This window comes from Trachypithecus francoisi, unplaced genomic scaffold (assembly GCF_009764315.1).
Source record: "Trachypithecus francoisi isolate TF-2019V2 unplaced genomic scaffold, Tfra_2.0 Lachesis_group12, whole genome shotgun sequence".
Lineage (NCBI taxonomy): Eukaryota > Metazoa > Chordata > Mammalia > Primates > Cercopithecidae > Trachypithecus > Trachypithecus francoisi.
Window position 1 is genome coordinate 82,848,311 of NW_022681457.1, and position 13,798 is coordinate 82,862,108.

Consider the following 13,798-nt stretch of genomic DNA (forward strand, 5'->3'; position numbering starts at 1 on the left):
CAAGACCCTTTGTCACCTCAGCTCCATGACATTTGCTGTGTCTGAGCTGGGCCGTGTGGACACACCCTGGAGCCGCAATCATCAGCAGAGCCTGTGGCCTGGTTCTCCTCCCCATGGGCTCGCCCACCACCCCTGCACACTTTCCTCTAGGCCCATATTGAGGGCTGAGTTTGAATCATATTCTATGCCAGGTGCAGGGAATTCACAATGAGTGATAAACTCTCCTGGTCTTCCTAGGGAGGGCTCAGCAGGCTCTGAGTGGAGACAGCACCTCAGTACTAACATCACAGGGTGATCAGTTCTCTGATCCCAGGGCTGGGCATTGAGAAACAATCCATGTGGGATTCCATGGTGAGCAAAGCATACATGTCACTCTCATCTGACAAGACTACACACAGAAATAAAAGTTATAAATGCTGCTACCTGAGAGGCTCTGGAGAGGTGATGCCTGGTGCTGGGGAATGTGCACAGGGCTTGGTTTAGTTGGGGGCAGGGGAGGGCTTCCCTGAGGAGGTGACATGCAAGGGGAAATGGAAAGGTTGAAGAGGAGTCAGCTGGGTGTGGAAGGGATGTACGAGCAGAGTGTCCCAGGCACACACACAGCATGTGCAAAGGCCCTGAGGCAGGGGGCACTGAAAGAAGACTCTATGCCCCGGGTGGATCGAGGGGGAGATGCGGCAGGAGGGGCAGGTGGGGTCACTGAAGCAGGCCTTGGACACCACGTGGAAGAATTTGGCCTTCGTCTCAATAGCAGAAGGAAGCCATTGAGAGGATTTAAGCAGGACAGGCCTGGAGCACACAGGGGTACGGATTAAAGCCTGGAGTCAAGGACATTTGGGGTACCTGTGGGGGGACAGGGACACCCATGGGAGGGTGGTTCTATAAATGAGGAGCCAGCAGAAGGCCTCTGAGGGCCTTCCTAGGCTACTTGTGCCAGCATTTTAAGAATTCCATGGCCATGAAAATGGGGTGCAGAGGATGGGACCTGTGATGGGGAAAAGGGGAGTACCTGTTCTGTTCCAATAAGTGTGGACTACAGATGAGCTGTTTTCTTTACCCGCCCCTCTCAGGGCTTTGTACATTGCTGTCTACATTGGGGAACTCCAAGATGACTGCAGAATAGGCAGTGTTTTCCCAACGTAATTGACCATGGGAAAGGCTGCAGACAAAGGGACTCCTCAGAGGTGCTTGAGTGGAAAGGCGGCTGGATGTGATCTGTGATCTCAGTGTGAGGATTCCATCCTGGTGGCTGGCAGCTCGGTGGGGCTGGGATAACCCCAGACAAAGGATACCTGTTAATAGGCCATTGTAGGAAAACCATCAATGGGCCGATCTACTGCAAACTCTATGGAGGGGTTCTGGGTACAGGACAGGGAGGAGGTTCCAAAGCAGGGAATCTCTCGCCTTCTCTGTCCTCATTCCTCTGCCCTTTCTCCTTTTCCCCTGGTTCCTGCATTGAGAATCCCATGTCCTTGAAATATTCCAGGCTCCAGTCAGCACCCTGAGAGCTCTGGACAAGCTGTAAGCATGAATGCCACTGAACAGGATGAAGCGTCGCCAGAATAAATAAATTCGTGTGAAGGCCATCCCTTGTGTCCACAAAACAGTGGCATGGGTGGGGAATGGAGGAAAGAGAAGGGGAGGATGTAGTGGCTCCTTGATGCCTCCTTCCTCTTCACCCATTGATTTGTTTAATGGTCATTTAGCAAACATCAGGCACTGGACTGGACATTGGAGACCTGGCGGGACATGAGACAGACTCAGGGCCAGCTTTCTTGGCACTGGGATTATGTCTGGGTGACATTCAATTCTCCTGACAAACCTGCTTCTGGCTTTGTCACAGGCCCCTCTGGGGAGGTTGGCCCCAGCCAGCTGGGTGTAGGGAAATGCCCCGCCCTGGTGTCAGAGAGGCCGGGGTTAGAAACGCAGCTGTGCATCAAAGCTCTCTGTGTCTGTTTCCTTTTCTGCAGAAGAAAGACAACCCCACCTCTGCACAGGCTGGGGTGGGGGTTCAGGGAGGTCCCACACTCCTGGCACCTAACGTGATGCTTTTAACGAACTGGCTTTTTGTTCTCATCCTCTCTCTTCACCACCAGGACTTGGCCAGGAAATTTCTGATGGTTTGGTTTTTCCCAAACTGAACATTGTATCCCTTCTTCCCTAGCTCAACAGCATGTGCAATTTAAACTCACAACCAAACTTGATTTATTCATATTTAGGGAGTCCTCAAAAGTACCCTGCCAGATAAACCTTCAACTTTGAGACGCTAATACAATCTTGGGAAAAAAAATGCTTAGAGTTCAAGAAATTGGGCTCAGGCTCGTGGTTTTGGTTTGTTTCAAGCAGTGAGATACAGTGAGGAGAAGCTCTGGGTGTGTAACCAGGAAATCCAGGTCATGGTCTGGTGCACTGCCTGTAAGCTGAGCTGAGCACCCAGCCCTCCCCAGCCTCAGCCTCAGCCTCCCCTCCTATAAAATGGGGGTAATAACCCTTTCCTCCTGTGGCTGCTGGGGAAACTGAGTGAGGTTCAAAAGCAATAATGAACTGAAAAGGCTGTCTGCCTCTCCTGAGCTACTCAACATCTTCTCTATAAGTACTTACAGGTCCTCCTGGGAAACTTGCATTCTCTCACTGCCTCCTTGCACCTGAGACCACCCATCTGGCCTCTGGGAGACCCCAGCCGTTCCTGACCCAGCTGTTTGGCTCCAACTGTCCTGTGGTTAGAGCAGCTAGCCGGCTGTTCCAGGAAGTTTCTTTCTCAGGCTGGGCCCCTAGGGAGGGAGCTGAGCCCCATTTGGTGGGGGAGAAGACAAGGCCTGGGGTGGAGGCAGGGGGACCGCCAGCCTGGGAGAAGCTGTGCCGTATTTTTCAAATAACTCCATGTCCACAAAGCTAAAAATGTGGTCTGGCTTTACATATTTTATATATATGTGTATTCCCGGTACATTTCCTTCTAATTTTTAAAACCATACGTAACGTCAGGGACATTTAATCCATATGGTTCTGATTCCTTAACACTTAAATCATCCAAATGTTGTTTTGTAGAATCTATTTGCAAATCTCTTTACATAAGTGTTTAACTCATTCTTTCTCAAGAGAATCCAGGCATGGTCCCTGGGTGAGTCCTCCTCCTCTTTCCCTCTCCTCACTCCCCACTCGAACTGGCCAGATGTCTTGACTGTCTCTGCTCTGGGCATCACTGCTCAAGCCCTGCCCTCAAGGCTGGGGGAACCTGGTGGGAGAGGACAGAGAGGCAGACAGCCTCCTATCCTTCCTGGCTGTGTGATCAGTCACAAATGAAGCTCATCAAACCCCTTTCTTCACCTGTAAAAAGGGATAAATAATAAACATCTTCCAGGATTGTTGGGGGATAAAGCAAGGTGATGTGTAGAAAGTCCTTAGCCCAGAGAACAGGGCTTGCCACCCACATACAGAAAGGTAGGGAGAGGCACGTGGGACTGCAGAGTCATTCTTGAGGAATCTTGAGATAACAGCTCCAGGGCAGAGAAGCTGAAGCCGGAGAAGCAAAAGAACACTGCCTGTGGGAACTGGGGATTCAGACAAGGGTCAAGCAGTGGCTGCAGCGGTCAGAAGGGTGGGAGGTGATGGGCCTGATTCCAGGAGATGCATGGACAGAGCTCAGGTGGGAGTCTGGGAGGGCACTGAGCATCCACACTGTGCTCTGCACACGGGGCCTGCCCCACGTGTGCCAGGGAGGTGGGGAGGGCCCCAAAGGACCTGGCAAACCATGGAGGAAGTCAACAGGGAAAGTGGTTCTCCCAGACGAAAGGGTCATGGGCTTCCCACCTGGAAGTCTTCCACACCCATCTGTCAGAGCACATGCATGCCCTAAGGGCCCCCAGAGACTCCCACCTGCAGACACAACTCCAACTGCTCAGCCTGGAGTTGTGGCCCAACTCAACTGCACGCAGCCCCTGCCCAACCCCCACCAGGGTCTCTCCACTTTCTTCTCCCTCCCTTCAGGCCATTCTCCAACTTTCATATTCTTTTCAGCTGTTTCCGCTGCCTCCATGGCTTTTCCTGGCTTTTCCACTGATAAATACCTACCCACTCTTCAAAATCCAACTGAAAACTCATCTCCTCTGACAAGCCTTCCTGGGAAGATTTGCAAACAACTGGCCCTTCCTTTGTGCTCTCCTAGTCTTCATCTGACTGAGCCGTACTCACCTGGGATGAACTCTTTGGGGTCTGTGCTGGGAGCTGTGGTGTGGGGATGGATAAAAGTCACTCCTGTCCAGGAGGTCCCCTGTTCTGCAGGAGGCAGAGCCCCATTTGACCTGTGGCTTTCTGAGAAGGCAGAGTGGGACTCCAAGATGGTCGCTATAGGACTCTGTGGCTGTTGGTGTGAGATGGGAGCTCAGCTAGGAGGACACAGGATGGCCAGGGTGGCACAGCTCCTGAGGGCTTCCCCATGGCAGGGGCCTATTGGTCAGCTCTGATCTGGACACCATCAGTGCCTGTACCCATAGAGCAGGATTCGTTTCTCCGGCAATTCCAGAAGGAGCAAATCCCAGACAGAGCTGCATCTCCGGGATGGAAGAGCAGATGCTCAGTCTAAAATTAGGCTGCTAACTGCGACTTCATCTAGGTTTCGGAGCAGATCTGCTTCTTGCATCTGCCAGTGTGTAGTAAAGGAAAGGCAAAGCCCCTGCCTCCCTGTTGAGGCTGGGCAGTGATGGTGATAGCCAGCTGGAGCCCAGGCATTCTACAGGCTACCTGTAGTGCTTTCCTGGGCTCAACTTCATTAACTCCTCACAAGTCCCCTGAGAAGGAGGCTTAGGAGGTGCAGGGTGGGGAGGGGCCTGTCCCCTACCCTGCAGGAGCTGCCTCTGCTTGGGGGTGTCTGGTTGAAGCAGAAAGGGATGATAATCAGGGAAAATTTCTTCCCACCTCTTCTTTGTCTACTGTTCCCACCTCCATTCAGGCATCCTCTGGCTCTCTATTGTCTGCCTTAGCAGGCCCTGCTCTCCAGGAAGGGTAGAATCTGTTGGAGGCCTCTGTGTGGGCCTTCTTTTATCTCTCTGAATCCACAGCTCTCACGGTGGCCTTCCAAGCCCCGTGTAATATGCCTGACATAGGGCCTTTGCACTGGTTGCTCCTTTGCCTATAAAGGCCTTTCCTCGTAACTGCGTGGCTTGGTTCTTCTCCTTTTCAAGTTGCTGCTCAAATGCCACCTTCTCAATGAGGCTGACTCTAACCACCCTATTTAAACTTGTGACTCATCTCCCACCCCTGCATTCCTGGTTCCCTTACTCTGTTCTGCCTTGTTGCCATAGTCCATACCTTCTGCTAATATGCTCTATAGTTTACTTACTTATTCTGTTTCTTGTTTGCTGTTTGTCTCTTTCCCCTAGAACATAAACTCCACGGGGCAGAGATTTTTGTCCATTTTGTTCACTGATGCACACTAAGTCCCTAGAACAGGGCCCAGCCAATAGTGGCTGAACATGTGTTACAGAATGCATGAATTCACGGAGGACGGAGGCACCTGGGCTCAGAGCAGCTTCCTGTTTTTGCTAAACATGGGCCATGGCTGCTCCAGAGAAAACCCATGCCATGGAGATACGGTCCCTCTGCTGGAAAACTGCTTCTAGGTCCTCTCTGGGCCTCTGCTTGCTCATCTATTAACTGGGGCTGATGGTCCCTGCCCTGCCCCTCACAGAGCCTTGGGATACACCCATGAGGATGTGGGTGTGATTATGCCCCAAACCATAAAGAACTACCCAAATAAGTATGAGGTATGCATTTGTTCAGTCAATATCACTGTGCACCTACTGGGTGCTAGGACCCATATTGAGTGCTAGGAGTCCACAGAGGAGTGACAACTTGTGCAAAGAGGCCCTCCCAGGGAGTGAGGCCTCTGCTAGCTATGAGAAAGAAGGAAATGCTCAGTTACTTCCGAGTTGTTGGAGATGTGAGACCCCAAAAAAGGAATATGAGGTCCTCCTGGCATCTGGGGGAAGTCCTGATTTAGCCATCCATAAGGGTTCTCTAGACAACCAAAATCAATATGATAGACATAGAGATAAATGTAGATATAGATACAGGAAGAGACTTACTGTAAATAATTAGCTCGTGTGCTTATGGGGGCTGAGAAGTCCCATGACTTGCTGTCAGCAAGCTGGAGTTCCAGGAAAGCCCATGTGTATTTCCAGTCTGAGTCTGAAGGCCCGAGGCCCAGGAGAGCCAATGGTATTAAGTTCCATTCTGCAAGTGGGTAGGCTTGAGACCCAAGATGAGCCGATGTTTCATTTTCATTTTTTTTTTTTTTTTTTTTGAGATGGAGTCTGGCTCTGTTGCCCAGGCTGGAGTGCAGTGGTGCGATCTCCGCTCACTGCAAGCTCCGCCTCCTGGGTCCACGCCATTCTCCTGCCTCAGCCTCCCAAGTAGCTGGGACTACAGGTGCCCACCACTGCAACCGGCTAATTTTTTGTATTTTTAGTACAGACAGAGTTTCACCATGTTAGTCAGGACAGTCTCGATCTCCTGACCTCGTGATCTGCCCACCTCGGCCCCTCAAAGTGCTGGGATTACAGGCGTAAACCACCACTCCCGGCCTCAGCCTTTTCATTCTATTCAGGTCTTCAGTAGATTGGATGAAGCCCTCCCATGTTAGGGAGGATAATCTGCTTTAAGTCTACTGATCCAAATGTTCATCTCACCCAGAAACACCTCCACAGAGACACCTGGAATAATGTTTGGCCAAATGTCTGGGCGCCACATGGCCCAGTCAAGATGGCACATGAAATTAACCATCACACCCTCCTCCCACCCCCAGACTGCTATTGATCTTTAACCTTCAAACCAAGACCCAGCCACCAAATTCACCCTCCCCAGGTCTCCCCTCAACCCTTCCACCCTGCCACCCTTTGGGACATTGCCTCTGCTTATAAGTTTGCCTGACTCAGCCCTGTCTAAATAGGACACAGCAGGTGCCCAGGATCCTTGCTGGGATTCTCATGCTTCCAGTCAGAATTCAGGGTGGGTTTGAGGAGCAAGTTGCAAGAGATCAGCAGAAAAGCCTGGGGAAGACAGCTCTCAGAGGGCTTGTTTTCCGGGTGGAAGGCACATGGCTGACTGGACTAAGAGCCTGGAGTTCCTGAAGGATCATGGAAGCTTCCTCTGCACTCCCAGGCAGAATGGCAGAGGCTGCCACATTCCACCCCAGCTATGGGAAGCCTCAGGAGAAAGCCTTCTAGGTGCCCTGTTTATTGAGCACCTAGTAGGTACCAATCATAGACCCCAGTGCTCTCCTAACCTGGGGCACCAGACACAAATACTTTACTATAATGTGAGAAATACTTTGATGGTATATACAAAGCTAATTACCAGAACATCATTGAGAAGGGGCCTTTCAATTCTGCTAAGAGTGGAAGTCAGGAAAAAATAAGAAAAACAGGACATTTGAAGGAGAGCTTATAGGATGAGTTCACTAAATAGGCAAGAAGAATTTATAGGGGAGCTGGAGGGAAGGGTGGATGCGGGATAGGAGAAGGAAGGGCATGCCAGGTAGATGGAACAGCATGGGGAAAGGGTGGAGTATACATATTCACATTGTGTTTACGGACTAGTGAGCTGTCTGGCCCAGGCCACGCCCTTCCTGGGCATGACTGCAAGTGGGAAGATTGCAAGGATGAAGGCTGAAGGATTGGGGTTCTTACCTCTGGCCTTGAGAGGCCAGAAGGGCCGCAGTGGGAGCAGAGCCTGAGCAGGGATGGGGTGAGGCCACTTCCACAGTCCTTTGCTGTGGATGCAGGTTTTTGAAAGTAGCCTTTGCACCAGGCCCCATCCCCTCCTGTATTCATCTCTCTCTCCCATGTCTTCGGCAGCATTCACTGCTTTTATCCACTGTTGTCATAGTTATTTTCTGTACTGTGCAAGGCCTCTCCGGAACCAGACTGTGAGCTGCCTGAGCACAGGATCCTTCATGCCTCATTTGTCTTGCCTTGGGATTCCTTCCTGCCCACCCCCTGCCCTGCCCAGCCCTTCGCCCTGGGCTAGCCACGTGGGTTATATCAATCGGTTGGATGAAAATCTCAGGAGAGAGGAAGAATATAAGGGCATCTCAGAATTCTTCTCTCCATCTGCTACTCCCAGAACTCTTTTTTGTCATTCCTGTTGCTGTTTACCTTGTGTTCATGTTTATAGGGTCTGATTTAATTCTCATTTCCCCCTTCCCTCACTTCATGAGCTCTTGGCAAGGACTAGGTCTTATTCATCATACTATCCCCCAAAGAGCTTGAGTTGGGGGGCTTGGGGAGCTTCTTTATTGAGTGACTAATACATATTGCTTCTGTTATTGATACTTGAAATGCATTTTCTCTTTTAATTTCATCTGCTCTAATTTAATCCTCTAATTTTTTTTTCCTGGAATGTCTTATTCTCCCCATTTAGCAGCTGTGAAAACTGAGGTATAGGGGAGTTAAGCAGCCAGTAAGGGTCAGGACCAGGACATGCACCCAGATCCGTCTTAATCCAAGCCATGGAAGTTGATGCTGTACTTATGTACCTCCCTTGGTGGGCACAAAGCCATGAGCAGAGTAAATATTTGTTGTTATTGATGATCTTGCAAGTCCCTTGGCTTGGGGAAAACCTGTTCTCACAGCTGCCAGGGGAGTGTGGCTTGACTAATCTTCTGATTTCCTGGAACTGAAGGCCCCGCCTTCCCCACCTGGGGCCTGCTGAGCCCTATGGGAGTCCCCCAAAATGCTGGTGAAAAGCCAGAATGAGGCAGTCCCAGGGCCCAGGCCAGACCCAAGTCTCAGTTTGAAGTATAGGAAAAGAGGATGCTTTTGTCATTTGGGGAAAACTATTCCATGAGCTTCAGGCCAACTGGCCTCCTGTAGTTGCTGGTTACCAGGCAGGATGGTCAGAGCAGCCGTGTATTAACAGTTCAGTATGATCTGAATATCTGTGACATTCCTGGAGCTAAGATTTGGTTGTGCACAGAGATGCAGAATCTAAGGGGGCAACAGCCACATGAAGAAATGACTTTCACAGTGGGGCACAAGCCAGGACAGTCTGTATCAAGTGCTGGAGGCTCATGGCGAAGGGAGTGGCCAACACTACCTGGGGGCCAGGGAAGCCTTCACAAGGAAAGTGGCCTCGGAGCTGGCCTGGAAGGCTGAGTGGGAGCCAGCCAAGCAGATGGGTGAGGGGAAAAGTATAGGGAACTGCATGTGCAAAATGCACTTGGCAGGCTCAGAAACAGTGAGAGATTCTCTATGGTGGGACCTAGGGTGGATGGGGAGAGTGCAGAGAGGGAGGTTTGGATTGGTAAACTGAGGCTCTGTTGTTAAAGGCCCTAATAGATCGGGTGGTTTCCCTGAACAGGGATCCACTTGAATGTGTCCTAGAGAGTTCTACCTGTGTGGAGAATGGATTGCAGGGGTAAGCGTGGCACAGCGCTAGGGAGAAGGCTGTTGGAACTTGTTGGTGATGGTGGCCTGAACTGAGGCACCAGGCATGGAGAAGGGCTTCTGGCTTCGGGCTTGAGAAGATTGATGCCCACATCCATGAAGATGAGCAGTATGAGAGGAGGAGGATTCTGAGTCACCACATGGGAGGAGAGTAATCAATGCTACTGTTCACTGAGCACCTACTATTGTGTACTTTGAAGAGTTCTATTGCACTATCTTGTCAAAACTTCCCAGTAGCCCTTGGAGATGAGAACGACAAGATCAGTGACATCAAGTGACATGCCCAAAGTGACACACTAAGTGTGGGACTGGAGTCTGAACCCAGGTCTATGTGGCTCCAAGGCCCATGCTGTTATCCACAGTATCGGGTTAAGGACTGAGTCAGGAAGCTGGAAACACGGTTCTCAGGCTGGAGAGAAAGGATGGGAACTGAGTCTGGAGGGTTGGACCTCAGGAAGGTGATGTCCATGAAATGCAAACTCTAGTGTCTGTCCTAGGACAGAAGCTTCATATGTGCAACAGGTGTATGACGAGCGCTCCTACCACACACGTGTGCATGCACACACACAAACACACACACACCCCAAATAGGAAAAAAACCAAAGCATCTGAGTCCAGGAAAGCACAGCAATGGGGATGGAGGATGGAGAGGGGATGGTTGCTAAGTCAGTATAAGACCTAAATATAATTAACCCAGAAGGCCCACAGGGCCTGGTTGCTCAGCTCCACCCCACCTTAAAAGTGCTCCCAACACACTGTGGTGGTCCCTAGCTCCTTGGGGGCAACAGTGGGTTCCAGAAGTGTGTCTAATTTTGTTGTTATAAGCTGGAAACAAAATTCCACAGAGATAGTCTTCTAGATGGCAGATCAGATGCCAACACTGCCCTCTGCTCTAATCTCTTTTAGCTTGTAAAGTCTCTACAGTGTGATGCTGGCTTTACAGCAGATCCAGGCCGTGTGTGTGTGTGTGTGTGTGTGTGTGTGTGTGTGTAACATTTCCATGGAAACAAGCATTCAGCATTCTAGCCTGGGACACCTGGATCACAGTTTTCTTGAATTGTAGCTCCAGAAGTAGAATGAATCTTATCTTTCCATCTCGTATGCCCCCTACTCCGCCCCTCTCCAACCTTGTCAAACAGCAGTGTAACATTTAGCAAGTTACACTGGGATATCTGTTTACCTGTCAGTCTCCATCCGTGAACACAGGCTTGTGTGTTATATGTTCCCAGCACAGAGATGGTGCCTGATTCATGTTTGAGGAATGGAGGAATGTGGGAAGGCCCCCAGGGCCAAGTACTGGGACTTTCTCAAGACCTGGCCCAGTTGCTTGCAGGGGATGGGGAGGAACTGGCACCTGGTACCACCTGCCTTTCAGATACAGTGTGGGAAAGGTGACCTGCACCCCAAGTCTGCCTTTCTGCAGACCAGTGGGGGACTGGTCCGTCGGTGAGGGCTCACAGAGCAGAGTCGAGGTCAGGCTGATAGCCTCTAATCAGGACTGCCCACCCCCACCTTCTTTCTCTGAGCTCTGAGGCTGGAGTCCTGAAGACCTTCTGGCTTCCAGTGAGAATTGGCACCAGAACTGAGGTGGGGGCTGCGTCTTGAAGTGGGGACAGATGGTTGTGGGAGGAGCTAGGTGAAGGCTCCTCAGCTGACACTCCTGGCCTGGAGAATGACTACCGCTGGAAAGGCCCACATGGCTTGGAAGGCTCAGGAGAATCAAGTCTGACTGTGTCTGGTACAATGAAGGGGCTTGACAAATTGCATTTTCCTTCATCCTTCTCCTCCACCTCGTTAGGGCGAGCTCAGGACTCTGTGTTTTTGGGGGTTGGCAAGGGGATATCCCAGGCTCGCTGATGGCTGCAGAGGAGTTTGTCAAGAGCAAGGAGGAAGGAGACAAATCCCAAGTCACCCCAGTCTCCTGAGCATTCAAGCCAGTCTGGCTGAGAGCCCCGCCTTTCATCCCAGCCCCCAGCCAGAGACCGCAGGACATCAGCCACAGTTCTGGGTTGGGTACATTCTCCCCCTTCTCTGGTTAGTTTGTCTTAGGATTTGCTCCTCAGGAGCATTCATTCACTTAAACATTTGTAAACTTATCAGTCCTGGGAGGGGGGAAGGATCAAGATGGAAAGTTCCCTGAAGCTCCCAGTCTGAGGGAGAGGAGGCCCCCAATAACTGACTTCAGTGTGAGGTGATGGGCAAGTCTGTAGAGGGAGGAACTATTGAGTTGCCTGTGGCATCATGGAAGGTGACCAAATCCATTGGGAGGGTCCCTTGAGGCCAGGCCACCTCTCAAAAGGGAAGAGGATGTCCTTCGATTTAGGGCAGGAGCAAGGCTGTCAACTGAGCCTGTGTGTGTGAATGATAAAAAGTCACCCCTCAGGGCATATGAATTATAACAAGGCACCCACCTCCTCTGCCTGGAGTTGCTTTCAGCCAGAAAACAGGAAGCAGGACAGTGGGGGCAGGGCAGGAGTGGAATGAGGAGCAGGCATCTGTCCCAGGGGGCACCCCACCCCAGTTGCCCTGCTCAAGAGAAGGAGCTGTATAAAGGGCAGGCTTGGATTCAGGGTATGAAGGACAGCCGGAGGGGTGGAGAAGACATTTCAAAGGGAAAGCCTGTGTGAAGACCTCAAGAAGTGGAAATTGGTGCAAAGTGGTGCGTTGGGGGTGGTGGCTGGGCAAATGGCAGGGTGGACTGAGCTCTGGGAGATGCAGCTGGTCCGTGGGGCCTTGCATGCCAGATCAGGAAGTGTGGTCCTTCCCTTTGGGGCTTTGTCAGAAGGAGGATGACCCAATTAGAGCTGGGATTGGGCCCTGGGAGCTGATGGAAGTTGAGAGAGACTGGGGTGGTGGTGATCCACAGAACAGCTGGGCAACTTGGCAGCTGGTCACTGGGTTTGCAATCGTGTACGTGAGTGTGCAGACCCGTGTCCAGCTGCAATCACACCTGCCTTGACTCTCTGCAAGCCCTAGAGCCATAGCTTCCTCCTCTCTGCCCCTAGGAGTGTAGTGCCTCTTAGAAAGTGGGAGTTCCCTCCGTTAAAGCTGGGGGTCTGGGAGGAGTCTATTTGCTCTGGTTTTGGAGGAAGGATGGTGGCTCCATCAGAGGGTGTTGTATGAAGACACACAAATGCCCAAGGCCACCAATCCGCCCTTTGGGCCTAGAGAAGTTGAGGGCATGATTTTGGAGCCAGAGGAAACCTGGAGCCTCCAAGGATCCCCCTGGAAACTTGGGTCAGCATGGTGCTTAGTTCTCCTGTGGGACCTCAAACTTTCATGACCCTGAAAGGGAGTGGTTGGTTAAATTCTGTATCCTAGGCACTTAACTTACCTCACTGTAGTCCTGGCTTAACCCCACTCTACACCCTCCACCCCCAGCTCCATTATCTCCTCCTGAGGCTGTTTCTGGAGTCAGCCAAACCTAGGGCCAGCCCTGGTACCACTGTGGCAGAGGGCTGACCTCTGCCAAATAACCTCTGGTGGGCATCAGTGAAATAACAGATCACGGAGAGAGATCTCAGGATCTTGGCCTTCCCGCAGAACTGTGGGGGCCTGGCTGGGAGCTGGCTCAAGTGTTCTTGGTCCTGGCCAGAGCAAGGACCAGAGTGACTCAGGCCCAAATCCCGGGATCCAGCAGCTTCTGGTAAAGTCAAGCCATTGGGAAGCCCCGGGGTGTCCCCCGCCCCCACCCCAGGCCTGAGCCCAGGGAGGCCCTGGCAGGCCCGCCCCGCCCAGAGCTCATTAAAGCGGATTCCCGCCTGGGGAGGCGCGGGCTTCCCGGAGCCGGGCTGGCACCCAGGGGGAAGGCGGGGAGCGCACACTTTGGGGACGGCGATGGACGCCCGCTGGGCCCGGGTGCGACCAAGGCGTGGCGCCGAGCGGCAGGGCCCCGGCGGCGGCGACCGGGGCTTCCCTGACTGCCCTCCCTAGAGGGCCCAGGAGGAAAAGACAGCGCGGGAGCCGGGGCGGGCGCGGAGGGAGGGGCGGCGCCCGGAGTGACACGGCCTGTCACCGAGGAGGCCGGCGCGCAGACCCTCCCCGCGGCCGCGGGCAGCCAGGGATTCCCTGGGCGAGGAGACCCTCCCCTGGCAGCCGCCAGCCGCGCCCGGGCCCATCTGCGACCCTGGCCGCGAGGGCATCCCGGAGTGGCCGGCAGTGAGGCCAAGCGGGCGGGCGAGGCGCCGCGGGCCAGCGGCGGGGTCCCCGTGCTCGGCGACAGGAAACTCTGGGGAGTGAATGGAAAGAAGTGGGTGGTCCGGCCCCTGCGACTTCCCCTGACATCACTGCCCAAATAAGGAGCTTCCAAGCGGCCGCGGGGCGGCCCGGAGCCGCGCCCGCCGCCGGCGCCCGCCCGC

General features: G+C 52.7%; 1 protein-coding gene across 2 annotated transcripts in view; it reads left to right on the forward strand.

The window, feature by feature from the left end:
* The window catches only part of HIVEP3 (HIVEP zinc finger 3), a 529,998-nt gene that overhangs the window by 356,042 nt on the left and 160,158 nt on the right, over positions 1-13,798 (forward strand). The window lies entirely within an intron of this gene.